A 25,885-nucleotide genomic window follows, 5' to 3' on the forward strand; every position below is an offset into this window, starting at 1 on the left:
CTCTCCATGCACATGCAGGAGCTGTGATGAAATGGATGCACCGAGGGGCAGAAGAGGGCTCGACTCAAGAATCATAAAGGGAGCTGGTGGCAGGGCGGAGTGCACACACTCTGGTACTTTACAAAAGGTGTGTAACCTCTGGTGTCACGTGTGTATCCCCATCTGGGGACTCTCTTCTCAAGATGTTAAATTTCCTCTACAATATGAGTGACCAGAGCAACCCAATGCACCCATATGTGATGTCAGTAAATGTGTAGCATGGGCAGAGGGCCACAAACCTAAGCCACAAGTCACCACTACATTTTGAGCATACAGAGTATCAGAATGCTGAAGCATGGAAGAGCCCTAGACCTCATCCAGTCCCACTCCCAGGGATTTAAAGATGACAAAACTCAGGACCAGGAAGGTTGGGAGATTTGTCCAAGGTCAAATAGTTGTTTAGTGATAGAGCTACGAAGGGATTCAGTATTCAGATCCCAAGTCCAGTTCTTTGTCTGAGACCATGCACAAAGAGCGCTAGCATTTCCATACACACGGTTTTCACGTTACAGGGCACATGTTCAAGGGCTTAATGCTAAGGGAAAGGATTTCAAGGAGTAAGCTGTCCTCCTAAGCCCACCACAGCTCATCTCCATTGACTTCTTATTGCCTGACACCATTAGCTGCTTCCATTTTGACTCTTTCCAAGGACACCCCCTTTTATGTCTTCTCCAATTAAATAAGCTGACAACATCAAAGTTTCACCCATTTGCTTTGTTCATAATATTGCACTATGTCCCTCTCCTGCCTTCTCTCAGCATTGGGACTCTCCTTATTTCTGGCCATATTAGGCAAATGTTTACTAGAGTAAAATTTATTTACAATTTATTTCTGATTCCATGAAATCATCTGTTCAGGACAATTTCATAAATTCTGCAGTTAGAAAGATGTTCAATTTGAGAAGTATTTATGAAAAACACAAATGCTTTCATCAAGGAGACGTAATCAGTTCAAACAACATAGAACAATGAACAAATGCATGAGTTTGGGAGCTGAGAAATCTGGGCTTAAATCCCCAGCTCCAGTACTTACTATGACCTTGAGTAAGTTATTTAACCTCCCTAGGCCTCAATTTTCTCTTTTATAATAGATGAGGCTTATAAAGCCCTGCCAGAATGCCTAGCACATAATACGCTCTCAACAAACGTTAGCTATTAGTGTTGCTGTTGTCATTGTTATTTATTAGTGACATTGTAGTTCTACTCGTATGAATAATACAAGAAAACATGCATGTATGGTGCATTGCAAAGCTAAAGTAACTAAGGGGTGAATGGATTTGGGGGCTGTCCTAGAGAAAGAGAATGGAAATAAATGTGAAAAACTAACTTAAAGCTTCGGTTCAAGAGACTAAAAGTGATGACATTACTTGTCACACCCTGAAAGGGTGAATCTCGGAAGCAGGTTCTAATAAAGTGGTTTTGATAATTGTGGATTTGTGTCAGGTGAGGGCAACAGAGAGCTATCCAGGCAGGCAAGTCTGGAAGCCTGGAAGACCGTAAACTTGGTTTGATAACCCCTAGAGGAAGCAGCAAAGCTAGTCAGAGTGGAGGAGAGAGCCAAGAATGGACCATAACAAGGAGCTAGCGTCTCTCTTGGGTCCGGAAGAAGTCAAGGGTGGAGCCTGGGAACAGACTAACTCACCAAACATGAAAAAGGAAGAACACTTAAAACAGAGCTAGAGTGGTGTCAAGAGAGACACCAGCAGCCCCAGATATGGAGATCCCTCAGAAAAGCTTGTCTGTGATCCCTTGAAAGGTGGCAGACCAAGAGCTTCCAAACACTGGGCAACTGTCTCCAGCCATTGTGAAGGCCCTGATGACTCCAAAAGAAAAAGAAAAGTCTAAAAGAGGAAGTTTGGGGTGGTGGTCATGGGAGGAGAAAAGATGGTGCGTGCTTTAATATTCACAATTGAGGTGGGAGTGGGAATCCCCAGACGACATGACCAGCAGTATGAAGAAAACTTAGCACAAAATTATTCAGAAAGGTCAAAGAAACTAACATTAATTGAGCATCCACTATGTACTGTTCATTCTCACTTCTGTTTATCCCATGCAGATGGCATTATCACCCCTACTTCTGAGATGCAGAAACTGAGGTTACAAGGCATTAAAAAATGCATCCAAGTTCATATAGCTCAAAATGGAAGAACCATATAGAATTAGAATTGGTATCTGCCTCATTATCAAAGTTCTCCCCATCCATCTCTTCTGCTCAAAATTAAAGCCATGAGAATGCACAAGTTCCCTGAGGGACCAAAAAAAAAAAAAAAAAGTAGGCAAGAGTCGAAGAAGTCAAGTAAGTGTTTAATGCTACAGTGATTTCAGGAATTAGGACTGATAACACACTGCTGGGTTTGGCAATTAGGAAGACACTGGTGACCTTGGGAAAAGGAATTCCTGTAAAGGGATGAGGCCGGAAGCCAGACTGTCAGTGAGGGGTTGGTGAGGGAATGAAGGCTGGAATAGGAAATTGCCCTTTGGAGAAACTTGGCAGTAAAAGAGTAGTAACTCCAAAGAGCACCACAAGCTGGAGACATCTTTTTCTTTTGTTAGGAAAGGTGTGAAAATATTTGTGAACAGTGATGACAGAGCCACTAGAAATCAAGGTTCATTCAGAAAAAATTAGAGAATAATTACAAAGCACAGTTATATAGGAGGAAAAGGAAATCTCTGCCTAGTAAACTTGTCCTTAAGTAGTAGAAAATAAAGAAGAGAGCTAAAATTATATAGACTTATTGAGGTGGTATGAAGTACACAAGTAGAGAGATATTTGGAAACTAGGGTGAGCTGAGAAACAGGAAACCTTGTGTCAGATAATCAAAGTATTTGCTGTAAATGAGATGTCTTGAAGTGAATCTGGGGGCCCAAAGAATCTGGATGAATGAACGAATGAATGAATGAGATAGGAGAAAATCTAGAGGCATACTTTGGTTAGTGTCAGAGGGAGAGGATTCACCAAATAGAGGGAATCTCATTCTTAAGTGAATTTGAGCACTGAACAGCCCTATGTGTATTTAAAGTTGACAGGTCAGAGCTGTTAAAAACTGACCCTTCTGGGTCCATCACAGTCCACCTTGTAAAGTGCATCCTACTTCAGCCCTAGTGAGACAGATACACCGATTATACAAGCAGCATCAATCTTGCCTCTTTGAGATGTGGTACTTAATATGTTGCACTGAAACCAGCACAGATAAAATAATCTGCAGCCACCTTCTCCTCCCATCATACACAGAGTAAATGGCCAGTGCATTGCTTCCATAGGCAGAATATAGAAGACTTTGTCTAGCTGCCTGAACTCTACTGTTAAAACCAAAGCCTACTGGTAAATCTAAATCGATCAGAGGAAAAAAAAAAGTTTTCCAGCACTCACACTGTGGACATGTTAAAAGAATCTTGACTGGAATGAACAGTAGATTTGATAGCTCCCTTTGAAAGGGCAGGAAAACCTGGCTAATGTATCAGACTAGCAATTAAAGAGATGAGACAGAGTAAAGAGAGCAAAGGTGGGCTTGTTTCCTTTTTCTTTTACCCTTAGAAATCTATGACAAATCAACTTCCTTTATTGATAGACTATTATCTAATAAATCAGTCAACATCCAAAGTACATACTTGAATAAAATAAGACAAAAAAATGACCTTTTAATCAGTCCTAAAACTGAGTTGCTTGAATTCTGAAATTCAAATCTAATTTTAAGAAAAAACTGTTCTCAGCACTGATGCCATTTATTCTGATGCAATTTGGGGTTCACAAGGTTCTGTTAGCCTAACATTCCAGACACATTCATGAATTCAAACTTTTTCAAAAACACCTCTACAGAGGCACATGTTGATTTAGGAAGTGTCCACATGACAGTAAAACAACCAATCAATTCAGTGAAAAAAAAATCAATTGAGTCAATAAAAACATCAAACAGGCTGTTTGCTGTCATGAAGATCAAACTACTGTTTGACAGAACTTTTACTTTTTAATCAATGGTATTGATGTCCGTAAAACAGCCCATGTTCACTGTGTAAAAGAGGACCAAGTTGCTATTTGTGAGTTATTTCAAGAGAGCACAAATGAAAACCTCAACTTCAGGGCAAAATTTTTAACTTCCACTATGCAACTCATCCCACCATGTCAAATTTTTCTTATTAACCTCCTTCAAAAAGAAATTTGTTTTGTAATGTAGTGCTGTTTATAATGCAGCACAATATACCTCAGGGAATGCTGCAATCATATTGAACAGCATCTTATATGTTTACCCTTAAAAGAAAGGTGGTAGATTTTCGCCTTCCTTTCTTTAATGTGTTGTTCATCTTTCTTGGCTGATATCTCTGGAATTTGTAGCATATCCATCATTATCTAACTGCCAACTGTCTTCAGAGGAGCTGTTGCTTTAAGCTCATTATTTCTTCCGATTGGAGAATCTGCAGAGCCTCTTTCTATGCGCAGCAGCCAGTATGGTACATGTACAGATGAATGATCGGGTTTGTCCTTCAGAGACTCTTTGTACCCAGCTTTGCCCTAGAACTACGGCGTGTAATGAGCAGCAAATGCATACTCATGTGCCTTAAAAGTGTACAGTGAAACAGTTTTAAAATGCCAAAATAAAGACCACATTCCGTAAATAAGCTGTTAGTATAGCCACACAGTTCCACGGGGTTTCCTACTTAACCTGAGAGTTTGGGGATTCTCATGACTCTTCCATAATTAGTCTCCCCCAAGCTTCCTTGAAGTGGAGTACAGTTGATTGGGCAGTTTTCTTTCAAGAAGAGTTATATGAGCTATACTTTGGGAAATTTCCAACTAAATCTGAGAGTGAATGATGGAAGAATCAACATACAGATTGTGGGGAAAGTAGGTGAGGATTCTATGAATGCTATTAGTTTTAAGGTCTGTGCGATCATGTCCACAATGCACTGAGTTACAATCAGAGAAAAATGTGTGTGTTCCATGCCTTTCTCTGTAACTCATTATTTAACAACCTAAGTTAACAGATAAAGATGCTACAGAGTTTAAAAATCTGAAAATTGCATTCTGAAAGATTGAATAGTGTTTGGAAAGACTGAAAAGGTAAATTTTACCATCTGTTCTGATCTCTAAAGTCTATTTTGGGACATGAGACAGTGGGGAGTAGATCTGCAAATAATTGCTAGGTAACCAAAATAAAAGAAAAGGAGAGGGGAAAAAATGCTTTAACATAAGTTAAAGCAAATATATGTAACACTCTACCATGATCAGACCTGGTCTTGTACATTATGCACCGCTACTGTTTTCGTTAAAGCAAAGAAAAGCCAAGAGGATTAGTTATCTCAACTATAAATATCTGAGTTACAGAAACACAGCTGGAGAGTCATAGTTTCCTCCCTTTCCTATGGCAAAAATCAGCAAGGCTCTATTGAGGTCTAAAAGACAAAGATGTATTGTCACTGACTCCTGCCATGCTATCACTCAAGTCTACTACACTGAGTGATCTAGAGTCATTTTGGATCTTAAGGTATTGATGACAATTCTTTATGATCACATGAGTGAATTAAAATCATTTGTTACCATGAGAAATATGAATCTGCACCCCATGATTTTAGCAAGACTATTAAGAAAAGCTGACATGAAAAATAAACAAAGGCATTATACCCTAGGCCACTGGATGCTAAAGTATCAAAAAGGACAATCAGAAAATAACTGCTTTTTAGCTCCCAGCAGGACTAATACACTGCTGCTGCTGCTAATAGTTACATACATCTCAGAACTGAATGATGGAAGTGGTTTTAAAATTTTAGATGTTGTTACAATATATCTTTCTATTTTAAAAACAGATAAATGGAAGATGCTCTTCTTTTGAAGACATTTCTGTGCTGCTTTATACGCAAATTTCTTTCATGGATTCTATTTATCTTCTGGCCAATTCTTTTTAAGTCCCAAAGTAAGGATTGTCCCAATTTCTTAGGTTCTTATGAAGAAAGAACAAGCTATAGCAGTTCAGTCACATAATATCATTTTTTCTATGAAATTTAAAGGCCATGGACCAACTTATAGTTTTGACTTTTGAAAACATCACTGATGAAACATCTCATTTAGACACCATATAAGGAATGAGCAGTTGAAGGTGTGTTGGAGAAGTCCTTATGAATATGAATCATTAAGAAGATGCCTACCTTTCATATTTTTAACTAAAAAATTTAGACACAATTGTAGATTCACATACAGTTATAAGAAACAGCACACAAAGTTCCCCTCCACACACACGCACTTTGCCCAGTTTTATCCAACAGCAACATTTTGCAAAACTGTAGTATAATTTCACCATCAGGAAATTGACATCGATACAATCCACACATCTTATTTTGAGTTCCCCAGTTTGGGGGGAGGAGTGCAGGCTTAGCATGCAGGAAACCCTGGGTTCAACCCCTAGTACCTCCTCTAAATAAATAAAACTAGTAACACTCCCTCCAAAAGAAAAAAAGAGTTCCCCAATTGTACTTATACTCATTTATGTGTCACTTTATGTTTTAAAGATTTAAATATTTCCATATACGAATCATTTTTATTAAATTCTGTTACAGTATGTGATGGGTAGGTGCCATTTGGTGCCTGAATCTGAAGTTAACTACCTCCCTCATTCTGTAAATTAGCTGGTTATTATGTTTGATCAAATTTAACTTAAAGAACTGACTTGCCACATAACAGTGATGGCAACATAGTCCATGACCAAGGCAAATGTTAAACAAGAAGACATAAAAGCTTACAAGCAATGCAGCTTACTTCTCCCCTAGAAACTGGGTGCTTTGAAGAACACTAAAAATAATGAGATAGATCTTTAAGTTCACTCCTGTGTGCAGCAATGGGTTGATTTTTGTCATTATTTTCATTGAGTGCCCTCTGGGTATATTGTTCTATTTGAGTGAAAGGAAATACAGTTTTATGAATAGAGACACTTCTGGAGGACCCAAAGTCCTGAATTTTTGCTGAATCCTATGACAGACCTCCTGAATATAATCACAAAATGGCAATTTTGATTTTGTTTCTCCTGTGAGTTAAAAATTGTGGGGCATAATAAAGCAGAAAGTATTGACACAGTAAAATTAAAAGAATCACTCAGTTACTCTCTTTTGCTTTTAGAAGAATATTCTGTCCTCAGTCATAACAGTAGTATGACCTAACATTTAAGAATTTACTATATGCCATATTTTCTGCTTAGCCCTGTACATGCACTATCTAGTTGCATTATTACCACACTCCAAAGTAATCCAGGAATTATAGACCGTTATTTTCCCCATTTCATAGATGACAAAACTGAGGCTTAGATCATTTAACTTACTCAAGACCATGCAACTGATAATTGGCAAAGCAGAATTTTGACTTACAATTGGCAAAGCAGAATTTTGACTTACAGTTTCTTACCACAATTTCCATGCCTTGCTCTTCCCCACTACATTATAATGCCTTCCTTTTAACAGCCCACATGTTCTCTCCTACATTGTGTCAAAAAGAAAAAAAAAAAAAGAAAAAAAAAGACTTCTAGGAACTATGGTCCTGTTCTGAGGACAGTCTTTGAGATTCCTCTACATTGCAAAAGTGCTACACAGGGATCTGAAAGAACTAATAATATGGGAGTAAATCTCTCCCAACCATTCCACTTCTATCCAGAACAGGAAGAGTAAAACAAACAAAAAGCATGAAAATGAAGTTTTTCAAGAATAACTCTGATAATCCACAATGTTGAAGAAAAGTAACAATGCTAGTTTGGAAAAAGAACCACCACCACCACCACCACCACCACCACCCTAGTGGGTGGTAAGTCATTTGCACACCACTTAATAACCAGCAGCAAGAGTGAAAGTAGAGTCTTTTTCCTGGAAAAGACCAGAGGGGAACCAAACAGTAGGTACATGCATATCCTATGCTTTAATTCAGAAGTACTCAATTTACGAGTCCTCAGAGGCCTTTTAAAAGGTGGAAGAAGAATCTGGGGCTGGTAGTCTTCAGAGGACACTGCAGAGAACAAAGCCCTGGATGGCATCAAATCAAGGGGCCCCACCCCCTAAGAGGGTGTAATAAATCTCAGAAGAGACACCCACAGCACCAAATGGATCTCCCAAGGCACATATATAAAATATCTTCATTCCTACGGCATCAACATTCCTGCCTAAAGAGCCTTCATTATAAAAGAAGGTGTAAATACACTCCTGTCAGACTCAGGGACTGGCTGCCTGCAGCCCACAATCCTGAGAGTAAAGAGTCCATGCAGCACGGGATATTTGATGACTAACCCAGCAGCAAACTGAACCTCATGGCACACCCCATAGTACAGAGAGACAGATGGAGGTGATGAGCTAGGGATGGCTTCCAGTGCAGATGGGGTGCAGGAAAGGTGGCTTGTTAGTAACACTGCTGCTCCAAGCAACTTCTTGTCAGCAAAGTTTCAGGATCATGGACTTGTGGCTTCTTGAAAATTGCTGCAGGACTGACATAATTTCTAGTGTAATTCCTGGGGTAGTTCCAAAAAAGAGAGAGAAAAGTCTTATAAAATTCCAAAGGGCTATGGCTATGATAAGGCCAATGGTGTGAAGTGACTGACATCTGATGAAACCTTTTAGTCTTGTAGTACTCATACTGTTCAAGAATGAGATTTCTGGAGTTGATATTCATGTTAACACCACATTCTTTTTTTTTATTCTTTAGCAAAAGCAACCAACCAACCCAAAGTACTTTATTTTTTTGAGATCTTTTCTAAAAAGACTTTCAATGCATGCTGCAAAGCAATTTTTGATGTGAGAACAAGTTTGTGGCTTACTGTAGACGGAGTCCATTGTCAGACAAGGTATCAGGCCACAGGAGTGAAATTTCTGCACTGGGTCAGGTAATCTTTACTAAAAATATGATTAATGCAAAGTCAAAAAAAAAAGATTAATTTGAACATTATTGGAATCTGACAATGTAATTGCACACTAGCTTTTTCCCCCTCACACTATTACAGATCATACTTACAAAATGATAACCTTTTCTTTTAAAAAACTATAAATCATAATAAACATTCTAAATGTCTTACTAAGACATTTCTTACTGAGAAATTTCAAAGTTGACAATGAGTATAAAAATAAAGTTTAATTACTTCACTGATACTACAAAATGGACAAGCCTTAGAGTTTCTAGAATCATTCAAAATGGAGCTTCCTTTTGCGAAAAATTAGATGCTGGTATTCATGTATAGATAAATTGTAAAATATATTCCATAGTTTCCCTTTTTCTACAACCACCTTCTTTCTACAACTGTGAACTCTTAATAGATGAATAATGCTAATAGAGTGCTGTACAGAAGCCCACTTATGTCCCTAATAGGAAAACCCTAGTTTCTCAATGCTTGAAACTATATAAAAACAATGATAAACCTTTATATTTTCAGTGAAGGATTCATATCAGTCAGCCACACATTGGCATAGAAACGTATTGCTCTAAAAAACAAGTCAGTCATCTGAAAATATTTTATTATCTAAATTTATGGCTTCATTATGCTGTTTTTAAAAAAATGGTTAGGGTGAGGGTGTACACTACGTAAGTCCAAAACTCATGAAGGAAAATGCTGTCAATTTAAATAGATAGGTGAATGTGAACTAAACCATGAGATGAAATTAAAAGCCACAATATATGTATGGATTTTCACTTACTTGAAAATCACCACAGCCCAGAAAAAGTTAGCTCCAGTAGACCCAAAAGACTATGGTTGCTGCTAGAGAAGGCAGACATCTTCCACCTGATTTGATTGCTGTCGTATTTTATTTCCTAACTGCTTTGCTCTCTATTAAAATCAACAGCCATGATTTTAAATGGATTCTTGATTCTAAGTTCCAGTCCCTCTTCTATCACATGATATACATGTGATCTTGAGTTTGTTTTTTAAAGCTCTAGGAGTTTCAGTAATTCATGTTCAAATAGTTTTGAGACCACTGGAAGAGTAAAGTGAGAGAACAGATATTATGTATTGTTGGTATCTGTAAAGCACTGTGTATATACAAATTGCTGATTATTATCATAAGATTTAGGGTGAAAACATTTGACCCTACAAGAGGCTATTATGTGCATAAATTTACATGGTAATAGTACAATTTATATGGTTAGTATCAATGGGGGTAGTTCATTAGAATATGTAGGAATCATTCAATATGATTAAATGAATGTTGGCTAAACACTGCCTATGTACTGAGTATTATAGTAGGCCAGTTAACACATGGATGGCATGTGGTCCCATGCTGGTACCATTATCCCCATTTTACAGATTAAAATACTAAGGTTCTGCGAGGTTTAGTGTTTGCTCAAAGCTACTTAATTATTAGAGTTTAACAGGAAATGTCTACAGCTAGAAGTACTAGCAAAAAGAAACAAAATGATATGGGATACCTAAAGTCAAGTTACATGGTCTGACCAATATATGAGTATTAAGGTGACAATGGGACTATATATTTTTAAATTCGTTCTTCCCTGTTTTAGGTATAGGACATGAGAGAGAAACATTGCCTCCATCCCTGTCTCTCCCTCAAAATTAATGCTGGTACACAAAGCTACCTACTACAAACTAGTTGGGATCACTAGAGGGGGAAAAAAGCCCATAAACTGTAGTCATGCTGTGTGCTAGGTATTCATTGGGAGTGACTGCAGCTGGAGTCTGTGGGGTCTATGTGGAGTGCTTCAAAAGCACAAGGCTAGCAGTCAAAAGCTAAAAAAAAAAAACTCGACAACTTAAGTAAACATAACCTACCAGGGCATTTTATCAAGCTATAAGACAAATAGACTTCTTTTTTAAAAGAAAAAATATTGACGTATTTTTCCCTTTCACTTAATCTTTGATTGCCTTTCAGGTGGTGGGGGGAAGGGCTGAAGTTGGAAGTGTGAGCAAAGCGATGAAGAGGAGCAGCCGGAGTCTGTCTCTCAAATACTGCTGCTCATCTGCTCCCTGCTGCCAGCCCTGCCACTCAGCGGACTCCGAGGAGCTGAGCAAGTACTATGGAGAGCCGCGAAAGGCAGCCGTGAAGGGAGACGAAGGAAGACGAAGGAAGAAACCAGTGTCGTGCTTAGGGCAAGAGGGAAGTAGCAAAATCTTATTTGGAGCAAAATTTTCCATGTACTCCCCCAAATCCCTAATTTAGTAATCTTTCAATTCAGTGTTAGTCTCCTTTTATGTATGTATATATGTATGTATGTGTGTGTGCATATATGCATGTGTGTATGTACCTACCTACCAACCTACCTTCCAATTGACTATATATTTACAAATTATAAGTGACTTCTAAGCGGGCTTATTTTTTATTCATAGTTAAACATTTCATCCCCAACTAGCTAGATATACATACATAAATAGGCACACACACTGACACACACTCTAGATGATAAATGAATCAGATAAATCTATTTATAAATAGTTATCGATCTGCCGCTCTCTGAAGTGTTGCCACTTCACACAGTAGACTCAAATGATCTATTTTGCTTCTGGACTTTTAGTTTAGCTGAAAGATGACTAAAATGACGTGTTGCTAAAGGCAGCACATTACGTCTTTGTCCTAAAGACAATGAGGAATAGGAGATGAACAAGTAGGTGAGCTACAATCATACTCTTGTTTGGGTGGGCAATGCTCATTCCCAGTTAATGTGCACGACTCTTTTCTGGGATAAATCATCCAACAGGATTCTTTACCATGGAAGAACAGCCCAGCAGGTAATACACACGGTCAGTAAACTGCCAGCTTTTTGACAGCCAGTGTGGTGGATTTCATACTCTATGGGGATGTCAGCTTCTAGGGAGTTCAAACAGAAGCCCTAGTGAAGACAAACTCCAAGATAATAATTTTGCCTGTCAGGAATGCATACCAGCCAGATTTAGCAGTGGCCTGACATGTCCAGACTCTAAAGAAGATTTTGAAAGGACAGGAAAATCACCCAGGATTCCTTTTCTAGCTATTCCCAGCCATTCCCACTCATCAGAAACCACAGCCTTAAAAATCAAGAAGGTCTCAGCAGAACGAAGGGTCATAGAAAGAGAAATTTCCGTGTGGTAGGGGCACACTTTCTACCTGGAACTCTACTCACTTCGAGCGAGCTGCCTTTATTTTGAACCAGAATCCCTCTCCTACTCAGAATGCTTCTTCTGGCAGGCAAACCCGCTCTCACCAAAGTTCATGACACATTCAACTGCAGATTTGTATATAGTGCATAGATTTCTAGCAACTGTTTTTTCTTTTAAAAAAAAAAAAAAGCCTAGAAATGAACAAGAACAGTCTTCTGAGAAGAATTTTCCCTGCATGAAAATCTATGTTTACCTCACAAACAAATATCCTTACTTTCTCTCAGGGCCTTGATCTTAGACAGAAGGCATTTACAGTGTTTAATTATTAAAAAACAGTTACTAATCAAAATGTGGTGAAGGATTTCACTTCTCTAGAGTTACTACTGACTTGAAATTTTTACTTTACTGTGATTAGCAAGTAAGAATACCTCTACAAACAGCATTAAGTTGGATTTATTTTTCTCTCCTCATAAAGAGAAATTTTTATATGAATGGTGACTTAGCAGTGACTGTCCGAGACTCTGTACGGAGAATATCTGCCTTAATCAAATTAGCCAAGTTCTGTGAACATGATCCATCTATTTGAACACAGAGATCATTTTTCTAATATAGAAACAACAGTATACTGCCTATAGTGGTTATAAGGCATTGCCAATATGTCTATAAAGAATTTTTTTCACATGTTGGCTTCAGGTAGATACAAAAATAAGTAGGTGGAAGACAGATTAGATAGATTTGATAGATGACTCATGAAGACAGTAAGTTGATATTGATATAGATAAAACTAGATATAGTGACAAATACTTCTTACATTTTACTGCTATGTGCCATTAGTGTATAAAGTCCTGTATTTGAATCTGGAACCAGCAAGTGAGACTGTTCTTAACCTCAGCCCTATACACCAGCAGTGTTTTATCTTCACCTTTGAACTACCCACCCTGGCCTTCCTTATAAGGCATCAGTAATATCGTATGTTCTCATTCTAATCTGGCCTTATTTAAAATCAGAACTCCCTGGAGGATAATAAGCTTTTTACCCTAGGGGGCTGGAAGGAGACAGGGCAAAAAATATCATGGTGCTCCAGGAATTCCATCAAGTGACCCAATTTCAGGGCAGAGGTATCCTATCCTTGATCTTATCTAAACTACTCCTAAACTGTTCTATTTGCTGAGCACTATCTTTGAATTTACTTTGTATCAATATTTTACTCATGTATTTATTTTTAATGATTGTTCCATTGTTCTTCAGGTGTATGGAGTCAGCCTTAGCTTGTAAACTCCTACAGGTAAGAGAATATGTTGGTCTAACCGTATCTTACCCCATCTCATCTCAATTTTATTTTTATTTAAAGAATGAGCACTTAATAAGCAGTATTATTTACGGATTTGGTAGAATACCTTACTATGATTTTGGAGCGTATCACATTCTTCTACCTTAAATAAGTGCCAATACTGTAAACAAGCTCTTTATTTATCTGGAATTGATTACTTTTTCCTATTTCTAATAGGAATGTAAATCCTTCCATAAATAAAATGACTACCAAAACACCTGTTAATAGCAAGGGCCCAATATATGTTAATTAGCCTTTTGAGATAGTGTCCAGAGTAGTCATTTCATTGGCTTCAGGTTCGATCATTCTTACATTAAAAACTTCACTACATAGCTCTTTGCTATTTGAGCTTAGACAAGTCACTTGATATGTCTACAGGCAGTATTACATTCTTCATGGCCTTTGCTGTGAACTAATTCTTGTGAAGCACTTAGTACAGTTCTGGTCGAATGACACAGACTTTTAGAAAATACTACCTTCCCAGTAGCTTTGGTCAGGCCATCTAACATTGACTCTCCTTTTGGAGACTTCCGGAAACTTTTCTCTTTTGTTACACCTAGGCTCTTCGCTCTCTTCTGCTTCTGTGTCCGTCCATTCTGATTCTTCTGCAGACACTTCTGTTTGCCCCCTACATCCTTAAATGTGGACATTCTCTAAATTTCTGATCTCAGAACACTTTTTTTTTTTCACAATACATTCTAGATTTAGACCACCTCATTTATTCTCAAAGGTTGTATTCCTATGTCATCATGTATGACCTTGTTTCATAAATCTCGGAGGAAAAAACAGGCTTTTAAGCCAGGGATACCTTCATCTTCCTACTATCAAATCTCTAAGCCCACCTGCATCTGCCCTGTCCTCACTGTGACACTTCTGTACAACATAGGTAGGTATCCTTCCTATGAAAGCAAAGACCAATTCCTCCACCTTTACTTCAGATCTTATTAGCTTCAGTCTTTTCCAGAACTTTGTTAGATCTGTTCCCATCTCTTGTTCTACTTAACCTCTCCCTTTCTACTAACTTCTTCCCCTAGGCATTCAAATATGTTTTAACAGTTCTTGCATTTAAAACAAAATACAACAGTAATAAGCCTTCTCTTTTCCCCACATCTCCTTCCAGCTCCTGCTTTAATTTTTTTTCTCTCTTTTAAAATCAAACTTCTGGAGGGCATTGCCTATCTGCATATTTCCTCCACCTCCTCATCTCCAGTTCACTCCTCAACTCAATCCAGTCAGATTTTGGGCCCCCTCACATAAAAACTATTTTCATTAAGGTCACCTATGATACCCACGATGACATCTAATGGACACTATTCTGCACTTCTCTTTCGTGACTTATTACAAACATGTAAAACATTGGTCCACACAGCTCGTTTTCCATGACACCAGATTTCCTTGGCTTACCTAACACTCTCCGACGTAACTGTAACTCCACTTTGACTAGTATCACCTTGCCCTCTAATCTATATCTAAATGTTGATGTGCCCCGAGTCTTGGCTCAGATTCTCTTCTTACTCTTCCATTTTGTCATAAAAAACTCACCAGCTGGCATGACTTTAAATACGTTCTGCGTGCCATTTATCTCCAAAACTGCCTACACCCTGTATTCTGAGCTCAAGAAACCTGATAAGCTCTACATATTCCCTCCAACTGGAATTGTTACAGGTGCCTTAAACTTATATTTTCAAAAACTGAGCTCTAACTATTCTTAAATGTTCACAGCCTGGGACAATGGCATCTCATCTACTTAGCTGGGCTAGAAACAAGTCTACTAAATTGTTCTTAAAAGAAACCTAGAAGTCCTCTTTCATATCACTTTCTCTCTTACTTTCCATCCATGATTCATCACCAAATCTTTCAACTCTACCTCCACTTTTCCTTGGATTGACACTACCATGCTAATCCAATCCTTGTGGTCTCTCACTAGTATTATTGATATGACCTCCTAATTAAACTATCTCCTTTTTTGAGCTACATCATCCACCCCACCTCCTAGAAGCCACAAAAAATATAAATCTTAAAATTCATCTAGAATTTGCCACTCTTAAAATAAATCCTAAAATCCTTAGCATGGCCTAAAAAGGCCTTGTGTGATCTGGTCTGACTCCCTTCACAATTTCATCTCAGAGTTTGTCTCCTTTTTATTCTCTAAGCTTCAGCCACTCTCAGATACTTTGAGTTCCATGAATACTTAACAGTTCTCTCTAACCTTAGCCTCTGCCTGAACTATACAACCAGCATCTTAGCTCAGGTAACTCTTTTTTCCTCTTCAGGTTTCAACTTAAACATCTTCAGAAAAGGCTTTCAATTTCCCACAATTAAAGTCAGACCTCTATTATAATATTTAATTCTCTCATTGACTTTTTCTTCATGGAACTAGCAGCCATTTAATATATGTCAATTTGTATGACAGTTTCTATATTCCAAGGTAAGCTCTGTGAAGGCAGAGACCATGTCTACTTGCTTACCACTGTACCTGTAATAGAGAATTAAGCATAGTGGGTACTCAATACATGTTAACTGAATGACTATGTAAGCTTCTATAATCCTTGCATGGCCATGATCCTTCTTCTGGGTGTCAGACTTCCATTTTCAAATGCCTACTTGACATATCCACAGAAATGAAACACCTTTAACTTAGCATATTAGCAACTAAATATATTAACTGCCCCCTCCCAACCTGTACCCTGCACTTCCTATTTTTGTTATTGGCATTCATTACCTTTTTCCACTTTGAAATCCCAAAGCCATTTTTATTTCCTCTCTTGATAGCAGTTAATTGTCCAAATTGATCACTTCTTCCTCTGTGGTGTTTCTCAAATTTATCCTTCCATTTTTATTTCTACTGCTAACTTCCCACTCAGGCCTTCATCATTATTCTCCTAGACCCACTGAATGGCCTTTCTGCCTCCAGTATTTCACTTAGTCACTGCATTCTTTACACTAGTAAGATTGAGAGGCAACATAGTGGTGAGGAGCACGGACTCTGAAGCCTTCGTGCCTGGACAAAATCTGGCTCTGTTTCTTCCTAACTGTATGATCATTATCAAATTGCTTAACCTTCCTTTGACTCATTGTAAAAGGAGGATAAAAATGATAATCACATATGGAACTATGTATGGTGAGGGTTAAATTAGTTAATATACATTACACATAACCAACAATACTTGGCACTTACTAATAAGCACTCAACAAATATTAGGTACCACCATTATATTGTTAACATTAATCCTCTAAACATTCAGACTAAGTCATGTCACTTCCTGTCTGTGCATCCCCATTGCCAGCAGAAAATACTCTTACTCCTATTTAAGATAGACAACAATCTGGACTAAGCATATCTTTATCAATAACCAGTTCAATTTTCCTCAACTCCCAAACACCAAAAAAACCCCACATTAATCCAGTGTTTCCAAGTACAACATGTACTTTTATGCTTCTATGCCTCTGATTATGCTGTACTTTCCACTTGGAATGCTTACTCCACATCTCAAACACATATACATTCAAAGCCAAGACTATATTCATGAGGAAATCCCTGAGTCTCTTGGTCAGAATTCATTTCTCTTTATTGTGTCTCCCCTAGCACTTGTGCTTCTACTTAGCACTTACTTTGGTTTGCCTTACATTTTATTTATTGCATACATTTCTGCTTCCTTGCCCTACTCCCTTACCAACCACCCCTAATGATGCTGTTAGCCTGAAAGCTCCACGACAGTAACAACCACATCTTAAATACCTCTGTGTATCACACACATTGGCAGTAGTATTTGGCAAACTGATCAGCCAATAGCAGGTACTCAACAGTTATTTGTTGACTTTAATTGAAAGAGAATAGAGTATTTTAAGGATTTGACAAAAATAAAGTATTTACCTTTTTCAGAGACACTAGCAAGATAGCACAATGATAGAGCAGCATTTATTATTGACATCATTGCCAAGTATTTAATTATACCTTGTGTTAGTGAAAAAAAAATCATTTCAAACCCTGTCAATGTATACTATTATTTTCCATTTAGAAAATAAATGATCTTACTTTATGAATGTTTAGCTTATCAGTAAACTATTTCCCCATAATAAAAACCAGGATTGTGATAGCAATCATTCAAGAATTTTACATTTTAAAGGTTGACCAATAAAGCATTCTGAAGCATTTTTTTTCCAAAATAAAAAAGAATGCTTTCTTCACTTTGCTACATAATGTTTACCAAATTTCAGAACAGTGAGAGGCCTGAATTTTACAGTGAAATTATTAACCTGAGGCAATACAGTATCTTCAGGGGATACTAATAGAATCCTGAACAAAAACCTAAAATTGCCTAGAAATGGAGTGTCAGTTAACTGGAATTTTTTATGTCCCCCTCCAAACTGCAACTTGCCTCTTTATGGAGCAGAATTTTTGTCTTTTTGGCACCCTCTTTGACCAAACTTGGATCTAAGCATCCTGTGCTCTTTTAAAATAGTTTAGCAAGGCCAGAAAGGAAAACTGTGCTGACCAATCCTCCTATTCCAAGACCTAGGATGCTTGATTTTTAGACCCAATATTGGTCTAGTTAGGGTATCTCCTGACAGATCTCATCTCATTATTTTTCAATTCATACTGGATCTACTGTTAAGCTATTTTCAGTCATACATATTGACCTAGATTCTCCCACAGTGCAAGCTACTCCCCAGGAGTATGCTAGGTACTTGAGGAAACTACATTAACACTTTCAAGTATGGTATGATAACTGGTTTGCAGGTGGCTGAAAAGAGCTACCTCCCAGGATATTAAAAGATACCTTCACATACTGAATCCAACTTCTCTTAAGTGTCTGCTGTGCAAACCAGGGGAACCTCAGAAACCAGAATAGACTGTTCACTAAACAGAGGAAGGTAAATATTTACATAATGGACTTTTTAAAATCTTCTAATAGAAATTACAGTGAACAATTATCAGCTAGATCCTTATTACAGGAATTAACCCAATACTAAGGTGAGCACAAAATTAAAGTCCTATTTTGAAAATCATAAATGATGACTTCCCCCTGAAAGCATCCTTCTCCCAATCCATCCTTGCCACCCATCAAATTCAAGGGTCTTCTGAGACCTTTTAAAAGTGATGCTTTACTTTCTCTCAATTGAACCTTAAAGTAGGTATGCATTCATCTCTAACCACATTATTAATTAGTAGAGAAACCTAACTCAAACTAGCTTCAGCAAGAGTAGTCAAGTGTCCTTGGCTCTCCTAAGAAATTCCAGGATACATGGTTGAAGAATGGATGCAAAGGTTCAAATGATACCACCTGGCTCATTCAATCTCTCCATTCTTTCTTCATTTCTCCAGCTCTCAGCTCTTCTGTTTTTACTGAAATATAGTCAGTTTACAATGTTGTGTCAATTTTTGGTGTACAGCATAATGCTTCAGTCATCCATATACATACATATATTCCTTTTCATACTCTTTTTCATTATAGGTTACTACAAGACATTGAATATAGTTCCCTGTGCTATATAGAAGAAACATGCTGTTTATTTTATATATAGTAGTTAATATTTGCAAGTCTCAAACTCCCAATTTATCCCTTCCCACTCCCTGGTAACCATAAGTTTGTTTTCTATGTCTGAGTCTGTTTCTGTTTTCTAAATAAGTTCATTTTTTTTTTTTTTAGATTCCACATACAAGTGATATATGACATTATTCTTTCTCTTTCTGGCTTACTTCACTTAGAATGATGATCTCCTGGTCCACCCACGTTGCTGCAAATGGCATTATTTTATTGGTTTTTATGGCTGAGTAGTATTCCATTATATAAACGTACTACAATCAGCTCTTCTTTCTTCTGCATTTGGCTCCATTCTCTGATAATTTCTTTCTTCATAATTTTGGCCTTTATACAGCCCCAGCCATGTAAGCTTAGCAAGTCAGCAAAAAATAATGTTTCAGTAAAAATCCCAGTAGTGAATCTTAGTGGACTGGCTTGGTCTTTTTATGTTTGATGTTTCACCCATATAGTGCATTTTCTACATTGGGTAGATTGAAAGTAAAACAGCATTTAGGAACATGCATTCAGGAGCCATCACAACTGGCAAAAAAACAGGCTGTGCCCCTTCCTGTGTTTTTGTCTAACCCTGAATGAATAATTATAGCCAGAAGGTTGTGTGACCCAGCCTGCATTATGCCTCCCACCCTCCCTCCCAAACCTGGGAAGATACAGGTAGAAGTGAGATCTGTTCCACCTAGTCTGAAGTAAGTAAATGGAAAATCAGGCTGTTGTAGGAAGATTAGCAGGTATAAACTTCAGGTGTCTATTTAAGTGCTACATGAAAATAATTAACATGTATCTTATAATCAAATACAAAATGAAAGCTAACACCATAGGTACCTGTATCACTGTTTTCTCATACTGCACTGCTGTTGCTTGTTTATAAGTCTATCTCCCTCAGTAAACCCTGAGCCTCTCAAGGTCAGAAGCTGTTTCTAATGAGGCAAGGAGTATCTAGTATGTGAAGAGATTTAGTAAATGTTTGCTGAAAACATATGGGAAAAGTGACTCCAACTCTAAGTACTTTCGACAATACATTTGTAAATACATTTGTGCATTTCATTTTATTCCCAAGAAAATATGTGGCTATAGTTACTTAGAAGGAGACTATACAATTCAGTAGGATTTAATGGCTTTCCCATTGTTTAAAAAAAACAACTGATGGGTATCACTATCTTTGAGGTTTACTGCCCATTATAGTACTCAAAAAAATACTGGTGAGGAGACCATGGAAATGAATTAGACCTTGAATTAAGCTAAGGTTGTTGATGGTTCAAATTTATTACCATCAAAAAAGTAAAAAGCTGTTTACTTGCTTCTTTGAAATATGCCAGTGGGTTTAACCCCATCCCTAAGCTAAAATTTGTTCTCTCTTCATTAGAATCTCTTCTACACAGGCACAGAGGTACACACAGAGGTACACAGTTAGATTTGTGCTTTCAGTTTTGGTGGCATCCAATTTTTATGACTTCAAAATAAATTTACTGTCTAGGATTATCAAATCCTTTTACAGCTTAACTTCTTTTTAAAAAAAAATGACCACACAGAAGCTTCAATAAATATCTGGCTTGGAAACAGGCAAGACAGGAGCAAAATGCTCTCTTACGGTGGTGTATAAACTCTTCCAAGCCTTGAAGAGGTTGTTTGCTAAACGTCCAAAAGAGTTAATGATCTTCCAAAAGGGAATAAAGATCAAACTCAGTGTCCTCCAAGCAGCACTAATGGCCCAGTACACTAAATCTTATACTCCTCTCTAAGTGACTTCAGTCTCTTTCTTCCTCCTATTGAGAGCAAAATCCTACCCCTTTAAAAGGGACAAAGGATGAAACTACTTTTAGATTGCATTAAAACCATATGCTTTCCAGGAAATTTAGCATTAGCAGGCAGTAAATTACACTTTTAATCTGCTTATTGTTTCTAGGTGTTGCCACAAACATATTACAGTATGTGGTACCACTTAGTAGCTGGATAACCTATCCATGCCGTTTGGAAAACATATGTGTGTTAATGATGGACTTCAGTGTTAACACAATTCTCACTCCCCAAGCTGGTTTAGATCATAATGCATCATTTTATAAGTGTGAATAATAAGCACTTTAGTGCAAATTAATTTAGATTCCACTCCACCCTCCATTTTGCAAAGCAAAATTAAAGAGTTTTTTTAGCCTAACCCCGATTGCCCATTTAAGTTGTGTATATAAATAAGCCAGGTTATCTTTTTCCTTGTGAGAAATGCTGTTTTATCTAACAGTCGCTTTCTTAGCAGTTCAGTACTCCACCACTCTAAATTAGGACACTTTATCTTAAGGCTTCATAATCTTACGAGACTATAATTGGAAAGTTTATAAAAAAAAAATCCTGCTTTGTAAGCTTGGCAGCTGAGATAGAAGGAGGGAATGAGAAAGGCTACAGCAGAATTACACCATCACTGCTAGCCTGACTCCGCTTGACAGAGCCGTTTAATATTTTGACAAGACAAAATATAAAGCAGCATTTTATTCTGTAGAGACTTCACTAGACACAAGCATGGAAGTGCTTGTGATCAATAAAGTTTGCGGTGGAGAGTGATTTATTTACAGCAGGGTATTATGTAGAGAAAGAGCTGTGATATTTCCACAGGCTTTGACGGCATAATGGGCCCCTCTCAATCCTTACATGGAAGGGTTAGATTGTCATGGTTGCTCAGGCAGTATTCAAAACGTTATCTGATCAGCCTTAAAGACTTCAGAACGAGACAGATGATTAGTTACCCTAAACGATCCTCATCATGCAGAAATTGATGATTTAATACAGTCAATGACAGACGATTCCATTTGTACTAGATAAAGTGTCTGCGGTTTGTATCAATCATAATAGAGTTATTATTGAGCATAAAAGAAAAGCATGTTTAATATCATTAATTCCAGATATGTCGCTTTCCACATCTGGCATTCATCCATAGACCAGAACCACTCCAGGCTATCATTCCTGCCTCTATGCTGGCGACTCCAGTGTTTTTTGTAATTTCAAAATGTTTTTCAGCACCTCCAGCTAGGCGCAATAACAGTTTACAGATTACCTATGTCATCACATTTTGACAAACTTCTCAATCTGATGTGACCTTCATCTTTAGCCATCTGCTTGCCTTTGTTTCTGCTCTTTTTTGATAAACCTCCACAGTTTAAAGCTGTAGTAGTTTGTTCCATACACTGTACTTCTAGGTCAACATTTCACCTGTGTAAATCCAGAAACACAGACTGTAGTGTAAAGATGGTGACCCGGGTTCAGGTCCCCAGGTACCTGACCCTCCTTCAACCCCTTAGTTATATTTTTCATCATTCACGTCAAATTCATTTTGATTGCAGAGAAAGCACACAATCAGAAAAAGGGAAGTACAAGTGGAACCCAGGGTGAAGCAAGAGGGAGACAGGAATAATTAGTAAAGCTGAGAAGTTAGAAAAGAGAGGGAAAAATGTCATTTCTACATTTGCCTTATCTGCACACAAGGTAACAATGGGAAAGGCATGTAAGTAATGAAGGAAGAGACACAAACTTTCTGGAGAGCAAAGTTACGGTTACCTAAATTAAATGCTGTTTCTTTTTTTATTTTAAATACTCTAATTTTCAAGTGATACGTTGAAATAACAACAATAAAAAGAAGTCCGGCTTCAAATACTACACATTTATTTTTTAGGGAGGAAAAACCTCCCTCAGTAAAAACAAAGAAAAGTCTCTCGGATTTAAATTACTTCTATTCACAAATGTTTATGCAGTCCTTTAGGTTGTAAAAGACACTAAGGGGTTGTTTTTTTCCTTTGTCTTTTTGTAGTAAGAACCGATTTGGACATAATTTTTACACGTATTTATTTAACAAATATATACTGAGCGCCTGCCTACTACACACCAGATACTGTTCAGGCACTGAAAATACACCAGTGAACAACAGGGACAAATATCCCCACCCTCATAGAGCTCATATTATAATGTTGATTAATGATAAAAGGGATTGTGAGAAATTAGATGACTATAAATGGAACATTTTTAAAGATTAAGGGCAGGACCAAAAATAACAAAACTCAAAGAAGATGAACAAAAATCAACATCTCCCTCTGCCTTCAGAGGTATTAGGAGTCAGGCACACATATATTGGGAAGCAAAAATGTCATCAGTCCTAGATGCACTTAGTTTAGTCCAACTAATTATCAATTATCAACATTACTATATTTGTTTCCTCTTATTTTGTTTGGTAGGATAGACTAAGAGAGATTAACACTGCCATAGGGGCAAAGGGTAAATTTTCAAATTTAGCTCTAACTGCTTCATCATCATGCTCAGTTTTCCAAGACAAAGCCCTAAATCTTCTCCATGTATGATCACTCTGTGTTAATTATAGAGGCAACTAACAAATGATATGAGTACCCTTACAGATTTTCAATTATTTTGTTGAAAACTACTGATGACATCTAAGGTGTAAATATTAAACTATTCAGGAGAATAATTTAGCAGATTAGCCAAATCAGATTTAAGCATACAAATCTTCTGAGAGGCCCTCTAAAATAGTAGAACATTGAGATTTCTAGTATTGAACACTGGCTCCAACATTTTTAAAGTATTCAACCAACTCTCTAAATCTCAGGTTTCTTGTTGTCAAAGTAGAAGAAAATATCTGTCTTGCCTTTGCAACAAAAGGGGTATCTTAGAAGTGATTTTTTTAAAGTCAAGTATTTCACAACAGGAAAAATCTGAGATAAGATCGAGTCAAACTCCTCCATTTAATTAATGAGAAAATAAAGGCCTGGAAAACTTAAGAGACTTATTCCAGGTCATTCAACTTAATATGAGATTAGATCATTGTTCTCAATTTCTTGTCCAGTGATCTTTCTTCTCCTCTATGGAGATAATGTAGTAAAGATGCATTGAAAACTATGACATGCATAAAGGATATGGTATAATAATGATGGAGCAAAATGATGTGATCTTTCTACACCTGAGCTTTTATATTTGTCAAGAAAAAAGAGCATTCCTGAATATCTCACAATGGATTCTATCAAGAATCAAAAGAAAATCTGTGTAAGAAACATTAGGGTTCTGATAACAATAACTTCATATCTTGTATAAAATTTTATATACAGATAAGACTTATGAATATCCATCAACAATTATCATGTTGCTAGATCATGCCAAGTATGACATTTTAGTTCTCTAATAATTTATTCAACTGTCAGTATCAGCATATTGGCTGAGCCTTATAAAATAATGAATCATGGCTGTATATTATTTTATTCTTATGACTAAGGGTTTTTAATATCCTTTTGATGATCTAATACTCTCAAAGCAGACAAGAGACACCAGTAAACAAATATATTGTCATTTGAGAAAGACTTTCTGCTCATTGATGGGTTTATCCTTGACACTAAAATGTATATAGAGAAAGTGTCAGTCAACTTTTGACATGCAAAATGTTTGTGTCAGATTCACACAGAGCAGGTTCAGAAAGCAAGTGACCATAAAGTCACCTAATGCTAAAAATCAAAAGCTTTTTGAATCAGAGTCTAAGAAAAGCATTCTTTGGTTCTGTTTCAAGCTCATTATTGATTTTACTTTGACCATTAATCAATTCATCTGAACTCAACATATTTTAAACAGCCACACCTATTTGCCTGCCCAAAAATCACTGTGCTGACAATTACTATTTAAATTAGATTTTAACTATATGATTGTAGATTTGCAAGTGTAAGGGAAAACAGAATCTACACGGTAAAATCAAGGCTGTAGTCTTCCATTTCAGTTCACAAAACTAAAAGTCTAATAACTACGTCCATTTTGAACTTGGTCAGCAGACATAGATATTTAATTTAGAACTAAAATTATGCAAGAAGTCATTCTGATGTAAAGGAACAAAAATGTAAAAGGTTTTCTTCACTTATGAACAACAATCATTATATATAGCAAATAATGTTTCAAACAGAAAATAACAAATGCTGGTTTGGAAAACTTTTCTCATTTCTCTTTTAAAGGCAGGAATGCAACTCTAAAATGTCTTAAGTTTCAGCTAGTTATAAGCCAGTAGGAAATTTGAAGCTTCAATCTATAGAAATATCTCTTGGCACATATAGTGTTAAAAATTAGGGCTAATTCTAAAATTTATTATTTTATCAATAAGTGTTTTGTTGTTTATCGATGTAAGTTATGACTTTTTAAAATGCTCTGTATTCTGATTTCTCTCTCATTTCTGTATCTTTGTTTATGATACATCTTCCTCCTGGAATTCCTTTCCTTTTCATCTATCAAAATACTGCATTCCCTTCATGTGCCAACTTACATTTAAATTTGACCACCAGTCTTTCCCTGGATGCTTCAAGCTTATTTATATTTCTCTCTCTCTCTCTTTTTTTTTTTTAATTCCTAAAGCAGTTATGGTCTGTACTACATCATCTAGCAACACGTATAATTCACTAAACACATATTTAGTGCCTGACCTAAACACAATTTGTATTAGGCATCAAGACTATTAAGAGGATAATACATAACACAATATCTAGTATTCCACCTTATCTAGTAAAAGAGAGGAAACTGTGCATCTGGTTAACCCAGAAGAAGCATTTTTTACATATTATCTCATTTAATCTTCATGGCAGGCATCTCAGTAAGGCAAAATTATCATCCTATATTTCTCCTGTATCATAGGTGAGAAAACTGAGGCATTAGGAGATTGGGTTACTAAGCCAAAGATTTGAGAGACAAAAGTGCTTCCTAATCATTCTAGGTTTTTGAGCCTCATCTCCACAACCACATTGATGCTCCAGCTGAGAATTTGGGCACTATTTTTAAAACTCTTTTCCATTCTTTGACTTGCTGGAGAAAAAAATATATAGTATATTCACTAAAGTATTTATTGACTGATTGCAGAGTGTGAATTCAAGTCTTGGTAAAAATCTAGATTTTTTTTGAATATCATATAACACAGCTGGTATG

Source organism: Camelus bactrianus, chromosome 5, assembly GCF_048773025.1.
Source record: "Camelus bactrianus isolate YW-2024 breed Bactrian camel chromosome 5, ASM4877302v1, whole genome shotgun sequence".
NCBI classification, from domain to species: domain Eukaryota; kingdom Metazoa; phylum Chordata; class Mammalia; order Artiodactyla; family Camelidae; genus Camelus; species Camelus bactrianus.